Genomic DNA, 8,381 nt, shown 5'->3' with positions numbered 1-8,381 from the left:
CAAAGCAGTAATAAGACCAACGTCTATCTGTATACGATCAATTCGATATACTCTATAAAATTAAAGATATCGTAAATAATCCAGCACTCTATATGGGATATCCTCTGTCCTCCAGAAGTCAGCATCGGATCGTCGTACACGAAGATGTCTAGGCTCCTGCAATAAAATATAATAATTAGATAATGTATATGACTTTTCAAAAAAAATTTAAATAGTAGATAAGATTGGAATACTTACGCCGCCATCTAAAATAGTCTGTGATCGATAGTGCTCCTGCAATATAAGAATACTGCTGTCTCGAGGATCGGGATACCACGGATCGTAAACCATAATACGCTAATGAATCTAAAATAATGATATTATCACAAATATATTAAAAAATAAAAAATATGATAGCCATTCATTTTATGAGAAATATATTTTTAACACAATATTGTCACACAATACAACTTACACACAAAATTCAGGATATTAAACACGTATATTCAAATATAATCTCATAGAAATATATAAAATAATGATGAAAATATATCTTCAAAGCCTTTAATTTCTTCCACTGCTTAAAGTTGAAGTGTGTTGAAGTATCCTAGGACAACGACGGCGGTCATGACCCTGTTCCCTACAAATGCTACAGTGGTTCTTACTTCTTATTTGCCTATCATCCATCTCATTTCATAGTCTTGTTGACTTTGGTCTACCTTTCTGCTTGGGTCTCAAACGATGATAATCAGGAATACATTTGAACATACGTGTATGCATCCAATAATCTTCATGTGGTAATGGATTAAAGTCACCGCTCCAAGCATTCATATATGTTGTAATTGTATATGCATTATCTACAAAACCACTAAAATGTACAGCAATTTCTTGACACAGCTAAAACATATCAACATGGATATTTGTACATGCTCCATTTTTCACAAGAATATTTTCTTTCAGCTAAAATAATAATATGAAAATTGTATGGGAATTGTAACAGGAATTGATTACAGGACGACAGTGTGTAAAACCGTGGATAGATGGTTTAAAAGCCCAAAAAATATAATTTAAAACTCGAACATTGAAATTCACAGCTTGAAAAAAATTTCATGAAACAACTGTACCGGAATTTGCATGTTGAAGTGTAGCCATATAATAGGATAATTTAGCATAAGACGGCTTCCGTTCTCCATAAATATCAACCAATGCCTTCTGCTTTCCACACCAAGCTTTCCTGTATGACACTGTATATTGAAATTGATCATTAACGGTTGCCACAATAGCTTCCACTTTAACACCGGGATCTTTCTCAATAATATGTCGGACTAGTGTGCCAATTATCCTTTCACTGACATGTTCGTGGTCTCGACTCAACCCCGTAAACAAACAAGTGTGAGGACCCTCTTATTTTATGATTTGAAAATATCCATATTTTTTCAACAATGCAGTACGAAGCCTCCATTTATAATTTTGAACATTATTGTCCGCTGCGCATCGTACGGACCATAATTTCAAATACGATTGAACTACATTGTATGTCCGATGCTTCATAATGTGATAAAAATCAACAGCTCTCCTTACATAATCTTTACTCTCAAACATTAAACCTTTGAAAAATTCAGTCATCGAGGAGTCCCAAAACTGATAGTTAGAGTTCAATCTTCGACCAGTACTAACACAACCACCATAATCTAAATTTATATCGTTAAAAAATTATGGAGGCTTGTGCAAACGAGGTTGAGGTTCTCCCACATTAATATTAGCCTGAACATCTTCATAATCATTCTCATCTTCACCATCATCATCATTACTGCTACTGTCCTCATCCATCCAACAGTCTTCATCTCCACTTTCATCTGACTCAAAGCTTCGACTATCAGAATTTATTCCACCGACTACCCAATCATCATTTCCTGTATGAGTGTCATCTCCTGCACTTACCACTACTTCTACCAAAGGAGAAGTCACCATAGCAGAAGACACAGGAGAAGTCACCATAGGACTCTGAATAATTGGACAACTAGGGCCCGCAGTAGTGGAATGTTGTTCTGCAAATATGGCCTCAACAATATCAGTTTGTACCATAGGAGTTACGAAAGGTGAGGAAGGTCCAAGATTATTGTCCGCTTGAGTTAAGAGCCGACTACAGTATCCAAAACTCGGTACATCTTCTTTTTAATATATAATTCTAAAAATCGATATTCTGAATATTTTAAAGGAAAGGTCAGCATTTCTTCGACATCTTCATCGTCATCAATTGGAACTAAGATATAACTGCTTTGCATTAATTGTCCCGACAGATTAGGAGATTTTCATTTCAATTTTATTTCATATTTTTTTTTGTCTACAGAAATCATGCTGTATAAATGGTCCAATAATTCTTGACGTGATAATGATGAAGATACTCTAATCATTCGATTTGTAGGGTGACTGTACTGCACACTAGTTTCATCATTCTGTATCATGCCATCATAATATAATAGTACACGAACTCGAGTACTGGCCATTTTCTCAGAGAAACCTATGACAAAATTAAAATTAAAATATTTAGTATTACTAATTATTTTATCATTTCAAAAGATTTACATGATAAATGTATTATATCATCAACAAATAGGTACAGATAGATCCTATCCTTTTCAAAAATTGCATTAATTTTATAGGTTAATTACATTAATCAAACGATATGCAAAAGGGACCGAAAGAAATTTCGACAGTATTTCTCCTTAGTTCTCCCCACATGACTCAAAATGTGTGAAGAGAACTAAAAAAAAATACTGTCCAAAATCTCTCTCGAACCCTCTGCATATCATTCGAATAATGTAATTACCTATAGAATTAAATGCAATTCCTAAACTGTTTAAACTGGACAATCAATTGATCAATGTATATACTTTACGGTATCCATATAAAAATATATAATCAAATATATATTTTATACGGATATCGTAGAATATTCTATATTGGTCAACTGACGGATCTACGTTTTCATGAAATGCAATATATTTTATAATTTTTAAATTATGACTGAATCAAATTTTAAAATAAATCTAAATCTAATGAGATAAAAATAAAAAATAAAAAAATTAAAATAGACGGCCCACTGCGGGGGCCATTGCGGGGCCGCCGTCGGGGCCAGATGGGGCCCACAGCGGCCCCCCAGCAAGGCCCACCACCGTCGGGGGGCCGTCGTGGGGGCCCATCGCCAGGGGCCCGCCGTATCTTGCCGTCGGGGCCCGCCGCCTGGGAAAGGGAGGGCCGGGGCCTGATGGGGCCCACCGCCGTCGCGGCCCCTCGACGGGGCCCGCCGTTGGGGCCCACCGTCGGGGCCCGCCGCGGCCGATCGCTGGGGGCCCGTCGTATCCCACCACCGGGGAAGGGGATGGCCGGGGCCCGCTGCGGGGGGCCACCACCGAGGCCGCCGCCGCCGACCATCTGTCGCCGGCGGCCAAGGAAAAAGAGGGAGACAGAGAGAGAGAGAGAGAGGAAGAGGGAGAGGAGGGGGCCGGCCAAGGGAAGGGGACCGCTGAGGCCCACTGCCGTGGCCACCGCCGAGGCGCATGGGCTGCCGCCGACCGTCTGTCGCCAGCGGCCAAGGAAAAAGAGAGAGAGAGAGAGAGGAAGAGGGAGAGGAGGGGGCCAGCCAAGGGAAGGGGGGCCGCCGTCGGGGCCGCCACCGGCCGTCTGTCACCGGCGGCCAAGGAAAAAGAGGGAGAGAGAGAGAGAGGAAGAGGGAGAGGATGGGGCAGGCCAAGGGAAGGGGGGGCCGTCGCCGGGGTGCGTGGGCCGCCCCGGCTGTCTGTCGTCGGCGGCCAAGGAAAAAGAGGGAGAGAGAGAGGAAGAAGGAGAGGACGGGGCCGGCCAAGAGAAGGGGAGGGCCACTGCCGGGGGGCCGCCATCGGGGCGCGTGGGCCGCCGCCGGCCGTCTGTCGTCGGTGGCCAAGGAAAAAGAGGGAGAGAGAGAGGAAGAGAGAGAGAGAGGAAGAGGGAGAGGAGGGGGCCGGCCAAGGGAAGGGGAGGGCCACCGTCGGGGCACGTGGGCCGCCTCCGGCCGTCTGTCGCCAGCGGCCAAGGAAAAAGAGGGAGAGAGAGAGAAAGGAAGAGGGAGAGAGGGGGCCGGCCAAGGGAAGGGGAGGTCCACCGCTGCAGGGGGCCACCGTCGGGGTAGCCACTGGGGCGTGCGGCCCGTCGTCGGCCCTCTGATGCCGGCGGCCAAGGAAAAAGAGGTAGAGAGAGAGGAAAAGGGAGAGAAGAGGGAGAAAGAGAGAGGAAGGAGCTCATCGCCACCGGAAACTCGCCGTCGTGCTGTCGGAGAGGAGAAAATGTCGGAGATCGTCGGAGGAGAGGGAGAAGAGGGAGAAGGGTTTTTTTTTTGGATTATATCTTTGAAAAATGCCAAGGGGGATGGCGTTTTCAAAAACACCATTCCCTTTAGCATTTTTCCATTTTTTTTTTCTTTTTTACTTTTTTTAATGGTTTATTTTAAATTTTTTTCAATTTTTTTAGTTATTTTTATGTAATATTTTAATAAATAAAAATAATTTTAAATGAGAATAGTAATTTGAATGATAATTTTTTATTTGAATTAAAGTTAATATTTTTTCATTTATATTTATAATTATATTTTTTTACCATTTTTTTCCTTTTATTCACTTCTTTTATGGCATTTTTTTAATTTTTTAGAATTCAAATTAAAATTTTAATAATTTAAATTTATAATTTTAATTTTCTCCCATTTTTATCTTTTTGGCATTTTTTTTAAGTATTCTTTTCCTTTGTTTGGAATATTTTTAAAAAAATTAAATTTAAATTAATTTAGTTGTTTGAAATGATATTTCTAATTTAAATTATAATTAGAATTTTTATTTCTTAAAATTCAAATTTATAAATTTTGTTTTTGAATTAGAATTACAATTCCTATTTTTTTTCAATTCTATTCTTTTCCTTTTTTTTCTTTTTTTATGGTGTTTTTAATTTTTTTTACATCAATTTTTTTCTTTCCTTCAGATATTTTTTTAAAAAAATAATTTGAAATGGGGAAAATTTTTATTTTTTTAATTAAAAAATAATTAAAAAAATTGAATTAAAGTTAAAATTTTTATTTTTTTAAAAATTTTTTATTTTTAATTTTAATTTTTTTCTCACACTTTTTATGCCATTTTTTTTCTTTTTTCAAAATTTAATTCAAATTAAAAATTTAATTTTTTCTATAATTTAAAATTATAATTATAATTTTTTTCCATTTTTACCATTTATTTCTATTTTTATGAAATTTTTTTAAGATATATTTTTTATTTGTTTGAAATATTATTTTAAAAAAATAATTTGAAATGGGGAAAGTAATTTGAAATGGTATTTTTAATTTTAATTAAAATTAAAAAATTAATTTTTCTAAATTTAAAATTATAATTTTTATTTTTTCTTATTTTTTAAAATATTTTACTTTTTTATGCTATTTTTTTATTTTTTATTTTTTTTACATATTTTTTTAAAAAATTTAATTTGAAATGGAGAAAGTAATTTTAAATGATGGTTTTTATTTAAATTAAAATTAAAATTTTATTTATTTTTATTCAAAATTATAATTTTTATTTTTTTCTCATTTCTTTCTCATTTTTTTGGGTATTTTTTATTTTTTAAATTTTTTAAGAAAGATTTTTTTAGATATTTTTTTTAGTTTACATATTTTTTTTAAAAAAATTAAATTTGAGTGAAGAAAATAATTTAAAATTATTTTTTTATTTTAATTAAAAATTTGAAATTTAATTTTTAAAAATTCATTTCAAATTATAATTTTTAATTTTTTTTAATTTTTTTTAATTTTTTTCTTCTTTTATGATTTTTTTTAAAAAAATTAATTCGAAAAAAAGATTGTAATATGAAATAATGATTTTTATTTAAATTAAATTTAAAATTTTTATTTTCTTAAAATTTTGAATTATAATTTCTATTTCTTTTCAATTTTTTTATGATATTTTTAATTTTTTTTACAGTAACTTTTTTCATATATTTTTTTTGAAAAGATAATTTGAAATAAAAAGATAATTTTAAATAAAAAGATAATTATAATTTTTTATCAAAATTATAATTTTTATTTTTTAAAAAATTTAAAATTATAATTTTTATTTTTTGATTATTATTTTTATTTTTTTTAAAAAATATTTAAAAGCGCCAAATGATATGGTGTTTTTAAAAACACCGTACCAAATGACGTTTATAATTTTTTTTTTTTTTTTTGAGGTGGTCTATGTGAAAAATGTGGGTGGATGATGTGGAAGATAAAATGCTATTCAAAATGATGTTTTATCATTTTTATATTAAATCTATAAATAAATTAAAAATTAAATTATTTTTATAATTAAATTTTTTTTATATTATTAAAAAAAAAAAGACTCCATATGATGGCTTGGATAGACGATCCCCTTGTGCAATTGAATGACAGAAAAAAGCTGGCTACCAGCCTACTAGAAGACTTACACGCCAGTAGAAGCCGCCACCCACCCATTGGAATGCATTAATTGCCATGGCCCATGCAATGGAATTGACGAATTATTAATTGGGGCCAGCCATACCAATTTGGAGGACGATTCCAAAACAGTAATTGACTTGATAGCTAAGCCTGGCCCCTACAATAACAAGATTTATCCCCTTCTCATGGAAATCACTGTATCCGTGGTCCCTTTTGAAACAACATATATTTACATGGAGGTGATCTCTGCCTCCTACACTGCAGATCGCTCGGACAACTTTGTGTTGGACTCGACTGCTTCTTCTCCCCGACAGTTCCGTGCATTCTTGTGCTGGTACATTGGACCGTTTTTACACAAGGGTTGTATAATTTATCTGTCTTATAAATTCAAAAAAAAAAAAAAAAAAAAAAAAGAAGAGTGGCATAAATGGGGTCTATGAGCTGCCCAGAGAGGTTCAATCCATCCTTTGTAATTATAATGCCAATATTTTGATTCACATCTATGTTCCGAGGAAGATAGCCTCAAAACCATCCCCCTTATCTTGCTTAATTCATTACTTAGATGGAATAGCCACTTTCTCTTGAACAAAAGTCATATATATGGGGCAGGCACCAAAAAAGAAATATAGAGGAGACTAATTCATATTTTTTTTAATATCTATATTAAAGCAGAAATCTAAAAGTTACTTTTCTGCTAACGGTGATCAGTTCCTTTGATTTTAAAAAAGCTGGCATTATCATTTTTTTTTGTTTTCAGAATATACATTTTACAAATAAATACTAGACGGTCAGATGGTATACACTAAGTAAATTAATTATCAAGCAAGTCAATACATACCGCTAGACAAATTGATATATAGTCTTCATTGATGCATGGTGCACAGTGCATGACTGGGTGATATATACTTAGTAATATAGTTATTTAGTAATCTAATATATATCTTCACATAAATTGATATATAGTTTTCGGAATATCATATTCATCAGTATATACTATATAGCTAGATAATATATACTTGTCAACTTCTTGATACATGTCATATGCTCTTGTTTCATGTATATCCAATAGTGATCTAATACATATCTAAAAAGTATGTTTTGTAAAATGGGTATTGAATTACCTAGAGAAGTATGTCATATCATTGTTGGATGTATATCAAAGAGCTTGCTATATGTATCAGAAAGTCAGTAAGTATATATCACTTAAACATATAGTATGTATTAGTGAATATGATATCCCAAAAACTACATATCAATTTACTCGAATATGTGTATTGAGTTATTAGATAACTAATTTACTAAATATGTATCATCTAACCATATATTGTGTATCAATGTACAGCATGTCAACCTAAAAACTATACATCAACTTATCTACATATATGCTAGATGACTAATTTACTTGGTGTATATTATTTGATCGTATACTATATACTAATAACAAGCATATTTTTGAAAATGAGAAAAAAAAAGATGCTACGCTTATGCATGATTTTTTTTTATTTAATTTTTTTATTATGAGATTGATGACTTAGTAATAGAAGAAGCCTTTGACTTTTGAACTTTTATCTTTAGATGGAATCAGAGAAAATATGGCAAAATAGGAAATCCATCCCACAGTTCCTTATTTAGTTCTTGCCCCATATGGTTTTTGTTCCTTTCTCTTGCCATGAATGATAGAAAATAGTAGTTTCCAGCAAATAAAGTGTTTGTCTTACAGTGGGAGTCCTGCCTCACATTTCGCATCAAGTTAGCTATTGGGAGTTAATTATGTGGGCCACCAAAACCCCAACTCCAATATGCTAACAAAATAGCCGAGCCATGGTGATTGGCTCACCAGGGATTTCACATCACAATACTCAGGGTAACAATGATTCATTGATTAATTGCTACAGCTTGTTTGCCTCAAGCTCCTTAAAAGCCATGGCAGTGA

The sequence above is a fragment of the Elaeis guineensis genome, chromosome 16 (genome assembly GCF_000442705.2).
Source record: "Elaeis guineensis isolate ETL-2024a chromosome 16, EG11, whole genome shotgun sequence".
Taxonomy (NCBI): domain Eukaryota; kingdom Viridiplantae; phylum Streptophyta; class Magnoliopsida; order Arecales; family Arecaceae; genus Elaeis; species Elaeis guineensis.
The sequence above is the reverse complement of the archived record's forward strand: the minus strand, read 5'-3'. Positions refer to the sequence as shown.